Source organism: Gambusia affinis, linkage group LG21, assembly GCF_019740435.1.
Source record: "Gambusia affinis linkage group LG21, SWU_Gaff_1.0, whole genome shotgun sequence".
In the NCBI taxonomy this organism is placed as follows: domain Eukaryota; kingdom Metazoa; phylum Chordata; class Actinopteri; order Cyprinodontiformes; family Poeciliidae; genus Gambusia; species Gambusia affinis.
The window spans coordinates 3726390-3739701 of NC_057888.1; the positions used below are offsets into that span (position 1 = coordinate 3726390).

Sequence of the window (13312 nt, forward strand, 5' to 3'; positions counted from 1 at the left end):
TTATTTTTTAGGAATTGATCTGACTCATCTTATATTAGCTCCCTGATACACTGCAGCTTTCCTGTGCCATATTACTTGAAATTTTATCTTCCTTCCAGGGATATGATCATCATGAGTAAAATGCATTACATTTTGTTTTTCCATTTCTGTGATTCATGCCTACCTGAAACATATCAGAGTTGGAAAACAGCAACATGGATAAGTTCCTGAACTCTGAGGTACAAACTCTGCTTTATTATTTCAGAGTTTTAAATGCATTTTATTTTGATCCACAGTTTAGTGGCTTCACAGGAGTTCAGATGAGGATAGTTTCTAGATTTGCCATCTCACAGTTGCCTTCAACAGGAAATGAGAATAGAAGAAAAAACAAAGCTTTTGATAAGAAGAAGCATGTGTTGCGTTGGTGGGCTAAAATTGTAGTTGTAGTAAACATTAAATCTGTTTTTAGCTGTTCTCGCTTTTTTTAAATTTGTGTTTGAGGCCAATTTTCATTTTTTTAATTAATACATCGAGCTGTAAAAGACAACATGTAGTCTGTTAACAATTTATATAAACTGTTGCAACACATACAGCAGAAGAAAATAGTGTTGTTCTTAGTAAATACATTTCTTACAAAGTCATGGGGATGAAAATCACATCAGATTTCTTAAAAACAATTAAATACTTTACATATGGAAATATATTTTACTGAAATTGATTTATTGCTTAGCTGAAATGTATTTTTTTATGTGATGACAGTTTTAACAGCTCGGGTATTTAAAGTCTTGACTCTTCTGGGTCTTTTCTGTGCAATCCGATGTTCCGATCTCCCCACTGATTTTTGCAAATTGGATATAAATCAGCCAATTGATTGGACCATTTTAGCAGCTTTATGTTCTTTCTCTGAAGACAATTGAGCATTTCTTGGAGTATTTGGGATCCTTGTCTTGCTGAATACTCTTTTCCTCATTTATCCTTTCATAAATTAAAGCATGCCCGCCAGGACCATGTGGTGAAAGATAATCCCACAGCAGGATATTATCGCCTCGACCCGTCTCTGTCAGTATGGTGTTTGTGGGGTGATGTGCTGCGTCATTCCTCCTCCAGTCATGCTGACTGGAATTACATCCTATAGATAAATTTTGATCTCATCTGGGTATCGATTGCAAAGCTGTGCTCTCTCAATAGTTCACTGGCTATTGACAGCAAACTTGAAATGAACATAATTTTATTTTTCTTCAGTAGTGAATTATTGTGCAGTGACGATGTATTGGGGCCATTAGAGCTAACTAATTTTTTTTAAGGAAAGACCATACCTGATCATTTCTGGTATATCCAAGGACGTCTGTTGACTCCATGTTTTGTCATTAATTTTGTGAGGAACACCTGGTCATGATTGATTTTTAATACAATCATGTTTACTCAAATTCTGTATTATACCTCCAGTTCTTACTGTAAGATTTACAGTAGAAGTCTAGAAATGATATCAATCTGCTTGCAACAATAAAGTTTGCAAAGTTTTTCCAAGACCTCTTTGCTTTTATCCATTTTAAGAGAGTTAGGCATGAGCTGGCAAAGAGCAACCCAATCAGTTGCTTCAAATCAACACCTTCATGTCTGTGAACAACAGTGACGTGCGGTGAGGTTCATAGCTGGTGAGGCACTGACGTCATCAGAATCAGATTTGCAAATAGATGCATAGATTGACAGCAGTTTACAGGTTATGTTTCACTTCTGCATCCTTACACATATCTATTATATCTCTATTATATCTCTATTATAATCTATCGCTGCACTTGACTTGCTTCCCGAATCGTTTAGCCTAGCTCGCTGTCACTTACTCGGCAGTTGAGGAGTGAACAAGACGAACGTCTGGGATCTTGAGCGCCCCCTGCCATGAGGCAAGAGAACTGCCTGCCTCACCTCGAACCTGTTCTCTGCCGTTTATAATCGCTCATTACACGAAACACGTTACACAAACACAGTTGGTGACAAAAAGCACTGTACATTATATACATAAGCTAAATTATTGGAAATAAGTTCACATATTAAATTTGTTTAAACCATTTTATTGACGCCAACATGCTCTCTAGCAGCCAGCGCAGAGCCAGGGGTTGCAATCCAAGGTGAGGCAGAGCTCTGCCTCACCGGCATCGCAAAGCATTTGAATGGGAAAATAAGAAAATTCAGCGATTTTGAACAAATAAAAATCGAAATTGGTGAAGCTACACGAAAAATAAATATTTTTTAGTACAAATCACCGGATGAATATAACAATTTAAATTACTTTATGATTATATATTTTCTTTCTTTCCATGATGGCTGGTGAGGCACTGCCTCACCTGCCTCCCCTGACCGCACGTCACTGGTGAACAAGCGGTTAGAGGCTTCTTTAAATTTGTAATACAGACTGTTACAGGAGACCTTTCACACCCACTGCCATCACGATCTACAATAACTCTTTAAATAATTTGGAATTAATGAGTTACAACAAAATTTAATTTCCCGTTTCGATCAATAAAGTATTTTTGAATTTGGATTTAAGTATCCTATCACTTCAGACTGTACCAGCTGATATTAAATTACAGTAATAGGAGACAAAATGTTTTTCTTAATACTGGCATTATTAGATAAAAATGTTTGACTCTATGGCTTTATGCAGTTTCTTTTCTTCGTGAGCTTAATGTTGATTCCCTGTGTCATTCCATTTTATTTAATTACACTTAATTGTGTTGATTTATCTGCATGTTTGGATTACTCAGGTTGTTACAAACCTAAAACACGAGTTTCTTTTGAACTCCCTGTTGGAGATATGCTCGCTGGAAAAAATGTTGACTTGTTCCGTCGTTATTTTCCCCGCTGTACATACCAATGCATAAATTAAAGAAGCAAAACATCTGTCTATGTCAGTTTGAATTAGAGTCAGAATTTGTTTTAATTTTTTAAAAGATGGTCCAAGAACAGCTGTAAAGTGTCTTATGTGAGGACGCTGCGATTATTTCTTAAAAACACTATGCCTTGAGTATCTACTACTTAGTGATTGTGCTGTTTAGAAAGCAGTCAACGTTCCAAACTACTACCTTTTATATAAATTATTTACCCAATAACTAACAAGGAGTCCTAATTAGTTCATGTAAGAAATCCCTGAGCAGAAATCTTATCTAAATGACTGCAACTGAGATAAAATTCCAAAATAGGAGTTTTTTTTTCCTTCAAATATAACTAAATAATTCACATTTTGCTCAAAATAAAATTTTCTTGGGGCATGCTGTGGTGGAATAGGGGATAGCACAACCCACATTTCGAGGCCTTTAGTCCTTGACGCGGCCGTCGTGGGTTCGATTCCTGCACCCTGCACCCGGCCGACATTTGCCGCATGTCTTCCCCCTTTCCTGTCAGCCTATTGTCATATAAGGGACACTAGAGCTCACAAAAAGACCCCCTGGAGGGGGAAAATAAAAATAAAAATTATTTTTTTTATCCTGTATTTTAGATAAAAATAGAGGATAATTTGGCATTTCAAATTAAAATACAAAATCTTCCTTCTCAGGACTCAACAATAAGCTTCAGTTCTGGTGTTGACATGCCATTTTCTGCTTTTCTGTTTACTTCTCAAAGATTAACCCAAACAAATTTACTAAGTGCTAATTTTCCGACAATGACCGTCAACAATATTAGAAAATAAGAAAAGCGGTGGATGTAATGACAACAATCAAATCAAAATCAATAAACATTTACTAAATGTTGCACGAGTCCCGTCTTGACGTTTGAAATAGTGGAAGTTTAAAACTGTTACTCGTGCAGAAACAGCAACAAGTCTACTTTATTTCCGTCTTGTCATTTACATTTTCTTCACATGCTAACAAAAAGATGTGAGGACGTGAGCTAAGAGCGATGCTGAAAAAATTCCCCGCAGGAGTGACTCCATTCTCACATTTGACTTCCATCTGCTGATCAAATTGAGTTCTACCTTTTTGTTCCATCGTCCTCTGTAACGGTGTTAACATTTTTAGGTCAGCTGCCACAATTGCTGCTGCTAGTTTGAACTGTAACCATGGCTAAGGTGCCTGAATGTGTCTGAGTGAAATTATATCCTGTAGCCATCACAGGAAGAGGCTCACAACACACTCTATGCTTATTCCACTCCTTTTTTAGCCTTATCTGTGTTTTATGAAATATGTTGACATATATATTTTTAAAACTTCCAATTACACAATAGTTTGTGCTCATAAACATAAACAAACTTCCAGTTACACAATAGTTTGTGCTCATAAACATTTAATTGTTTTTATTGTACAATTAAATGTTTATGGCCATCCGAAGGATCTAATGTCTTTTGTTACAACAAATAAAATGTAGTTGTATATTGAGTTTAATGAGCAGTAGTTCCAACATTGCTGATAGATATCCAGAACCAGAATTGTCTTTGCTTTAGAAGCTAGCTTTTGTTTTTGTTGACAACAAACCTTTTGATAAGAAAGCAATAGCCTTTATTCAAAGTTGGGAAACATTTTAAAAGCGAAGTTGTCCTCTCTTGCTCTCTGTTGTAAGCGACCGACTAAAGTTTCAAATGTGATTTTGGTTCACATTTAGAAGTAATTTCCTGTGCGTCAGGCGGAGGAGGAGACTGAATAGTTCACAATCAAGATATTTGAGCAGCTATTTTGTTTTGGCCTTTCCGGAGGGCAGCACACGGCACTGGGCAGTACAGGAGATGGTGCAGCCTCTTAGATTTAACAGAGAAGTTAAATGGAGAAAAAGAATTATACCACAAAACGATTGTGAAGGAAAAAAATATATATATTTTCTTTAAAACTCAAGGAAAAATCGTAGTTTACTCCCTTCTGTTGACTTGTTCCATTCTGTAATAATGTAGCTTCTTTCTGTGAAAACAGACTGTAAATAATGCTACATTTAGAACCGCTGTGCTTTCATGGTAACAGTTGTGGGACTCGATAGTCACTTTGTGCAAAACCTGGTTTCCCCAAAGAGACGAATATCATATAAATGGAATTATTAAGGCACCTGCTTATTTTCTCTGTCTGGAAAGTTTATATTGAATTTAAATTCAAAGATAACGTGATAAAGTTTGTGCTTCAACGTCTTTTTAAGAAGAACATTAGAAAGCAAAATCTATCAGCATACTAGACATTTTTGTTCACAATAAGGATAGCATTTTTGTGGACTAAAGTTAAGGTGGTGGCTGGAGGGAGAGGTGATGAAAATGTTTCAAATAAATTATATATTAGATAGTAAATAGTCTGGCAATGCTTACATTACTGATTTGATTTGTTTCTGTTGGCAACCCCAGATGTTGGGCTCTGCTTTAAAAATTAAACTTGCCCAGGGACAAAAATCAATAATGCACATTATGCACACAGTGGGTAGATGTGGACGTAAAATCCCTCGGACTTTTGGAAAGAGCAAAAGTAAGACTGGATAAAAGCGTATAAATTTGAATGAAGAAAGACGATACTCTTTGGAGGTTTTTACCAGCAGGGATCCTATGAAATTCAAGCTATAGCATAAAATGCTTGACTTTAAATAAACCTAGAAAATTTAAGAAAATTGCGTGGCAAGAGTTCAACTGGAAATAAGCTGAGCTGTACCAAATATAAGGGCAGAAAAGCCAATAAATTAGTTAAAATGTTTAAATTTTAGAAGCAAATGTAATGAGTGTTTTGGAACTGGACGTCAATAAACATGTTGATACAAACAAATGAGGAAAGATGCTAACATGTTCTGTACTAAGACACTTACAAGTCTAACCAGCAATATCAATTCATAGAAATAATTAGTAAGAAATTCCTTCACACTATCTTGAATTATACGGCAAAAAATGATAAAACCGAAGTAGAAACAGTTGATCAAGGGTCCTACCTTAGAAAGTTATAGTTCTTGGTAATGTTTTATAAAGCTATGTCAAGAATCCGCAGTTTATTTACGTTACAATGATTTAAAACCAACATTGTGCACATTTTGGACAGGGAGGAGAAGTGGTTTGAGTGAGAAGTGAAAGAAGCCACGGATGGTAAGCATGAAAAGCCAATCCTGAACTGAGGAGGTGACCTTAGGTTTCATCTTTCTAACACTCGCTCTGCAACCCTCATTCATTTCCCCAAGCAGTTTTTCAGCAATTCACACCGTGGGACATGTGGCCAAAACAACTCACAAGGCATTGTTGAGGTCATATTTGGATTGTCAGACAACATCGACCCCAACATTGAGCTCTGTGGAGAACGTGGCCTCTGACTCCCAAAAGCCCCATTAGTGCCCTATTAGTGTGTTACTTTTAACAATGTTCACAATTATCCAGGAATTGCCTTTGGTTGAAAAGTAACGTATCATAAAGTAAACAATAGAAAAAGTATATTTCCTTCTACCTACTATAAGCACTTCCCTGGTGATAAACTTGGTGCTAGCTTAGTTTATTTTAGCCAAAAGAAGAAAAGGGTTGATTATCTATTCACTGCAGGGACAAATGGCTTTGGAAAATGTATGGACAGATGAATACATTACTTTAGCTAGACTAAGAGATTATTATGCATTTACTAAATGATAAAATGTTAATTTTTGCCTCTGTGTTAGAGCTTTATATGTAGAAATTGCATAAAAACATGTTAGCAAAGGTGCTAACATTAGACAGTACCCAAACAGAGAATCTAGTTTTTATTTGGTTATGCTTTGTCAACTCTACTGTAACTGACTGAGACAGACTCTATTAATAAGCAAATAATACCAAACTATAATTAAATTATTCCTGCCTCTGCAACCTTTCAAAAAAAAAAAAACCCAATTAATTAAGTCGCACATATTTGCCTCTTTGATTAGATACACCTGCACATTTGACTAATTAGATGTGTGCAAAATAGAAATAAACTTTTACCTAAATGCCTAAATGTAATTTTCTTTATCAGTTCAAGTGAACAAGCTGTTCAACCATAAGCAGTAATTGAACTCAGGCCTTGAAATGTTCCTTCTGGGTCTCCCCTTTAGCTGTGATGGACTGTAGCTTGCTCAGTTATGATCTGTCACAGCTAAGAAATTTAGATTTTTCCTGAGCCGCATCTGGCCGTGCCCTTCTGTCACTGTTTTCTGTGAAATATTGATGGCAATTATATCTGATGGTGGTGGTCAGACGGAGGTTCTGGGTGTCAGCTGACAGCTTGTGTCATCACACACTGTAACCTGTTTTAAAGTGATAATCTGCAAAGCACTACTGAGGTGAACACAGGTTTATGCTCATACTGCCTCCCCAACGGTGTGCTAGGAATGCAGTACCAGAGATTCACCTGCTTTATTGATAGATTTTTTTAATTCCTCTTTACCAAATTTTGTTTCTATATGGAAAAATATGCTTTAAAGTTTGCATGCAAAATTTTGAAGAAATTAAACTTGAAAGTCCCTTTTTTCTAAAAAAAATTAAAACAAAATGGAGCCAGAACATTTCATTAATTTTCTACCCACCTTGGAAAATTTTGGACCAATGATTTAAATAACTTTTTTCCTTTATTGTCTGTAGTAAAGCGATATCTTTATGTGACTCTGTTAAATAATATCTACCTGCAAGAGGTAGTTCTTTAATTTTATGTAGATACGAGGTCATAATTTTAAAGAAGTTCACTGGCAAAAATCGTGACCAGAACCATGATCAATGGAAATCTGTTGAGATATAAAATAATTTACAGCTCAAATCCATTAAAAATAAGATTTGGGGATTTATTAAGATTTTTTTTTTACTTGATGAAAATGAATCAGAATGTCTAAACTTGACTGTGTTTCATAAATTAAATGGCTATCCCCATGGGAAAGTAATTCAACTTTAAGAGGAGGCATACAAACCTCTGTAACATCTGTCCAAACAGATGTTTTACAAAGACTGATCTGTCATTTGTTTTGATGAAGGAATCGTTTAATATCAACATCGTTTCTATATAAAAACAACAACGCTGTCAATCAATTAAAATATTAAATTATATTAATCACAATTAATCATTATGCATTATTCTAACATAAATATGAACTTTTTTTAAAAACTGTCTAAGAAAATATTTTTTTGTCTCAAACCTAACGTGTCTGAAAACTCAGTTTTTCAGGTTTTTATATACTGGAAGTCATTTTGTTTTGAATCTTAACTTAGAAATATTAAATATGAGCTGCTTGTGCTTCGGTGGAAGGAAAATGTATAATTGTAATACGTACATAACTATTAATTATCTACACTACTTTGGTTATACACAAGCTTCCATCAGGGTGTTTTTTTTAAGTGAAATTTGCCGCAGAGTGGTGAGAACAGCAGTTTGACTTGCACTGCTTCGCCAGTCCTGCAGCCAAGCAACTGCCGAAATTTGTGAAATTTGGAGCTCATACACGTGGATGTGCATGTGGGGTAGCGACGCAACACTAACCCAGAAAACCTTTTGATATTGTTTGCCACTTCCTGCGCTGCTCTGAACCAGGTTACCCGCATGCGTTAACGCGTTAAAGTTCACACACCTTGTAAAAACGCGAGTCTGTGTACACAAAACCTTCTTTCTGCCATTACCAGATCAACATGAATGTAAATTTTGTTTGCATGTCTTCACATGCAGGCAGACGCACAGACACCCTGCAAGGTCGGAGGTCAAAACAAAGTAGTAACGCCAGAAGAAAAGATTACAATGACAAAGGAGAATGGCAGTGAGTCTCTGGAGCTGCAGGGAGGAGGACAGCAGAGATGGAGATGCTAAATAATGGTTCTCTTGTGGATAAAATATAACCTTTGCTGCAAGAGGGGAGAGCAGCTGAGTGAAGTAACCATAACATCTTTCAGGCGGAGAGAGAGAAAGAGAGAGAGAGAGAGAGGAGAAAAAATGCTGTATAGAAAGTAAAATATCCTTAAATAACCTCTTCGTTTTATCCTCAGTTCCCCTGAAGCTCATTCTCCAGCAACATACCTCATGGCTTTATGGATAAATAATTATTTTTTAATATAATATGTGATTAAAATAACAGTACTAATATGGTAAAGGTTGCATTTACATGATTCAGATCTTTTTTTCAAATGATCTCCTGCTGTTATTCATTATATGCGCCATTATGATGCTGCTAAATAAACCAGAGTGGGGGAAAAAAAAAATAGAAAATGAAAAGTCAACATTATTACTTACTAACTGAAGATCTTTAGTAACATTTACAGAAAGTCTGCAGTGAATGCATTCAGGAGCCATGAAATTTAATTAATGGACACTCCATCTATTGCTCAAGGCATGCTAAAAGAAGGTCAGGCCTCTATTTTATGCATGTCCAATATGAGTAATAAGGGTATTAATTCCCTCACGTGACCCTAAAGTAATGAATGTTCAGTTGTACTGCTGTCCAATGAAAAGAGTCAGACTGTGAACTTTTCATCCCGACCTTCTGGCTGAGCGAAGAACTCAAAGGAGTCGAAACGAGAGCAGATGAGAGGTGGAGAAATGAAACCAATACAGAGAGACAATGGCTTGGTGGCAAAGTACACCATATTAGAACAGTTTAAACAAATGTGGATTGTAACTCCTTAGTGATCATAGTGATTTGTTACATTAATGATCTCTTGTCTTAGAGCTCCCAAAGGGATGGTATAAACTTCAGAACATGATTGTGTTTAAAATGGTTAACAGTAGAGCAGCCATTTTAACCTCTGCTTTTTAATGAATTCAGTAATAATAAATGATTTGTACTCAGATTTTTCTATCTATTCATGTATTCTTTGTGTGATTCTGTATTTTATTTTATATGCCACATTTAAGTATGACGAAAGAAGCAAAATAAGATAAGAAGCCTGTAACCCTTTTCACAGCACAGTGTAGGGAAGCAAGAAATTGCACAGAGGAAATTTTGAGGTGAAAACAAATCAGGCTGCAAGATCGGAAATGGCACAAAAAGATAAGATGATGAGTTAATAAAAAGAAAAAAACAACAGTTGTCTCCTGGTTTTTACCTTACTGAATTCAGTCCCAAATGCTCTTTGAACATGATCAGCAATATCCCTGTCAAACCCCGTCACTCCCCAGGTGGCTAATCGTCTGAATTAGCTACCAAGGTGTAGACCCTTAACATTTTCATGTTGACATCAAAGGTGCCGGTGGGATTAGGGTGAGGGGCAAGACACTCTGATCAACACTACGCCAGAGAGGAGGAATTAATTATGTTATAATGAAGTGGACAGAAGCATGACATTACACACACACACACACCCACACACACACCCGGTTAGAACATGTTTCTGTTGTTGCTTAGCGGCGGGTCAGCTCTTCCCTTGGCGATGCGACAAGGTCAAGCGGCGGCTCGTGGAAAGACAGCGTTACTAGGTTGCCAGTAAAACGCTTCGCTCTGCCAGGACCGCTGACCTCGTTGGGCTTCATGACACATGAAAGACACGCAGAACTTTGCAGTGTGTGAACGGTGTCGACTACAGTGCACAGCGGGTGGTCTGTGGTACCAACCAGAGTTACCATCACTAACTGTTGTGTACGGTCAATCTCCACACACTGCAGATGTGCCTGTCTGAATGTAGAGGACTTGGTGTTTGATAGAGGAAATGATGTTATGAAGCCAGCAGGGCTTCCTGTTAGAATTAACCTGCTTAATTGGGTATGACAAACAGTATTTTTTAATGTATTCCAGCTGTGTAACACCTTGCTGCCAAGCATTTACTACCAGCTGCTTCAGAAATAAAAGTTCCTCGGGACAGTCACTCATTTAGTCGAAGCACTTATAGACTGCAGGATGTTGAGGAATCGACCTGACAGCTAATTTATCCCTAATAGGGTCAAAATGAGCCTCAGCCAACTGAAGGGAACTAACTGTTCAAGAGAAATACTGTAACATTTTTATACAGAATAGGGCTGTGTCTGACATTAATAATTCATCTGCTTAATTCAGTTTCCTTCTCTCGTGGGATATGTGGAAATTTTTGATTTATCTTGACCCACAGGGTGGTGCCAAAGTGGCTTTAGATGTAAAATAAAATGGCAAAGCTGTCCTTCAAAGGAGAAGTTTGAGCAGGTAAACAGGATGTAAAATTTAAATATTTTCCTTTATGCATAATATGCTTAGCTTTGGTTTTTGTAAATCACAAAGAGGATGGAGGACCCAAACACAAAAACATTTTCTAGAAGAAGTCAGGAGATTCGAAAATGTATTTCAAAGTTTTATTCTATTAAGATAAGAAAAGCAAAAGATCAAAATGCTGTAAGAAATATATCTAGAAAGAGGTCTGGTACTGAAGAAGGAAAAGGGAAGGTGTGATAATTACCTGACTGCCCTGGTGTCCACAGGATGCAGAAGGTGAAACTAACAGGAAAAACGGGCAGACATGCATAATACATAAAGAAAACAGGACCTAAAGTGCATCACTGACATAATCTGAGCAAAATCCAAAGCTAAGTGAGGATTTATGCACTTTAAAATGCAATCAAAGGATCTTTCCACCACAAGACACCTCACCATTTAGAGCAACCAAACCCAAATGTCCAGCTTCATGGATCACTGGGAGTTGTTTATGAATTCAGAGAAGATTTTGATATCCCCATGAAGCATTTTACTCCACCTCCATTTGTGTTTAAGCTGTGAAAATTCAATTAATTATGGATTCTGAAACTCTAAAGAGGCATCTCTGTTTTCTGTTCTCAGAAGATTCAGTTACCACTAATGCTTAAAAAATGGCTGAGCTGAAAAATCGAATGGAAAATTTGACACAAAACATCAGTGATTAGTACATTCATGTATTCCCGTTATTAATAACTAGCAAAAATTTAAAATTTTCAGAATTAGCTCCTCGATGAACTGACTTTTAAGATTAAATGTACTCTCCAGCTGTTGTCACCTTCCTTTCTCTGAGATGCCACTATTCCCATGACATGTGCCTCATTTCATTACAACATTAGCCTTGAAAAGGACTGAAAAAAGCCTTTGAACGTAATATAATTTAGCTTACCATGTCAGTCCCCTTGATGGCTGCATCCATCATTGTCAGCAGAGGGGAACATCAGAGCGGGGCCCAAGGTTTCGCCAGAGGATGCCTGAATTGTGAATGTCTCATTCAGGTGTCTCAAACCGCTGCGTGGTGGAACAGACAAGTCTGAGTGAATGTGGCAGGGAACGCCACACCCTGCTTAGTCTGAATACGCACCTCCATTCAACACAAAGACAACAATACACACTCAAATAGGAAGGCAGGGGTAACTTTTTAAGAAGTTTTGAAACCACTTTTTCACCTTTCATAACCTTCGGAAACTCCGATTTACTTTCTTTGATTTTTCAGACACAAAGGAAAAAACAGAAAGGGCAAATTAAACACTTAACTTTTTTTCTTGCATCCCTTTTCTTCCGCTTCAGAATTCTTATTATTTTTTTTTACATAAAGTCTCATTAAGATGCAGTGAAGTTTGAAGTTGTAACATGACACCATGGGAAAACCAAACTGGTTGGAAGAATCTGTTCTGGGAATCGTCCAGTTTGGATTCAAAGCTGAGCAAATTTAGCTTTAAACTGGCTTATGGAAAAAAATAAATAAAAAAGGTTTGTTTGTATTTTGTTTACTCTTAACATTTAAGCTGGGTAATGGATGAGCATCCTGGTTTTCAGTGGGAGGCTATTTTATCATATTTTATTACTAAGGCTCATTAGGATCAGATGAAGGCTTGGATGAGGTTTTTCATTGGAGATTCTTGGCTACTGAATGATGTCTGTGACTCCCACTCTCACCTCAGACTTCAAGTAAAATAAATAGCTGCAAAAAAAGGAACATCAAAGCCTTTTATTTGCCTTTCATCATGTGGAGGTTGGCAATCTTACAAACCAGTCAATTAGAGCTTATTACAGCCATTGCGTTGCTGCTGCTCAGCGTTCAGCCATTTAGCAGGTTGTTGGATGCAGTGTTTTATTTATTCCAGTTTGCAGAAAGGTTTTTGCCTCATTATTACTCATTAAAATTAGAAAACATTGTGCTTGTTGCTCGGGTGTTATTGGAATTTTTTATTTTTATTTATTTTATTTTTTTTTTTAGGTCTGCTCGAGGCTGGCGCTACAATCAGTACAAAACAAAAATGTTTTGGCGAAAGAACAGAAAACACATAGGAGGTGGAATCCACCGTTTTGTTGAAATGATTTTAAAAGTTCAACTTTTCAGCAAATTTCCGTTTTTTCTCCAACTGTTTGGATAACATTTCTAATTGATGTGACTCAGTTAAAAAGATTTAACCTTCCTTCATTGTGTTAACAGATGATAGTGTAATTAACACTTTGAATCTCTGCTGTGTCATTGGAAGATGGAGTAATATGCACTAATTAGATATAGTATGTGCAGATA

The 13312-nt window shown here is 36.7% G+C and overlaps 1 protein-coding gene across 3 annotated transcripts in view; it reads left to right on the forward strand.

Annotated features, from left to right (window-relative positions):
* The window catches only part of LOC122824250 (cadherin-18), a 199553-nt gene that overhangs the window by 24325 nt on the left and 161916 nt on the right, over positions 1-13312 (forward strand). The window lies entirely within an intron of this gene.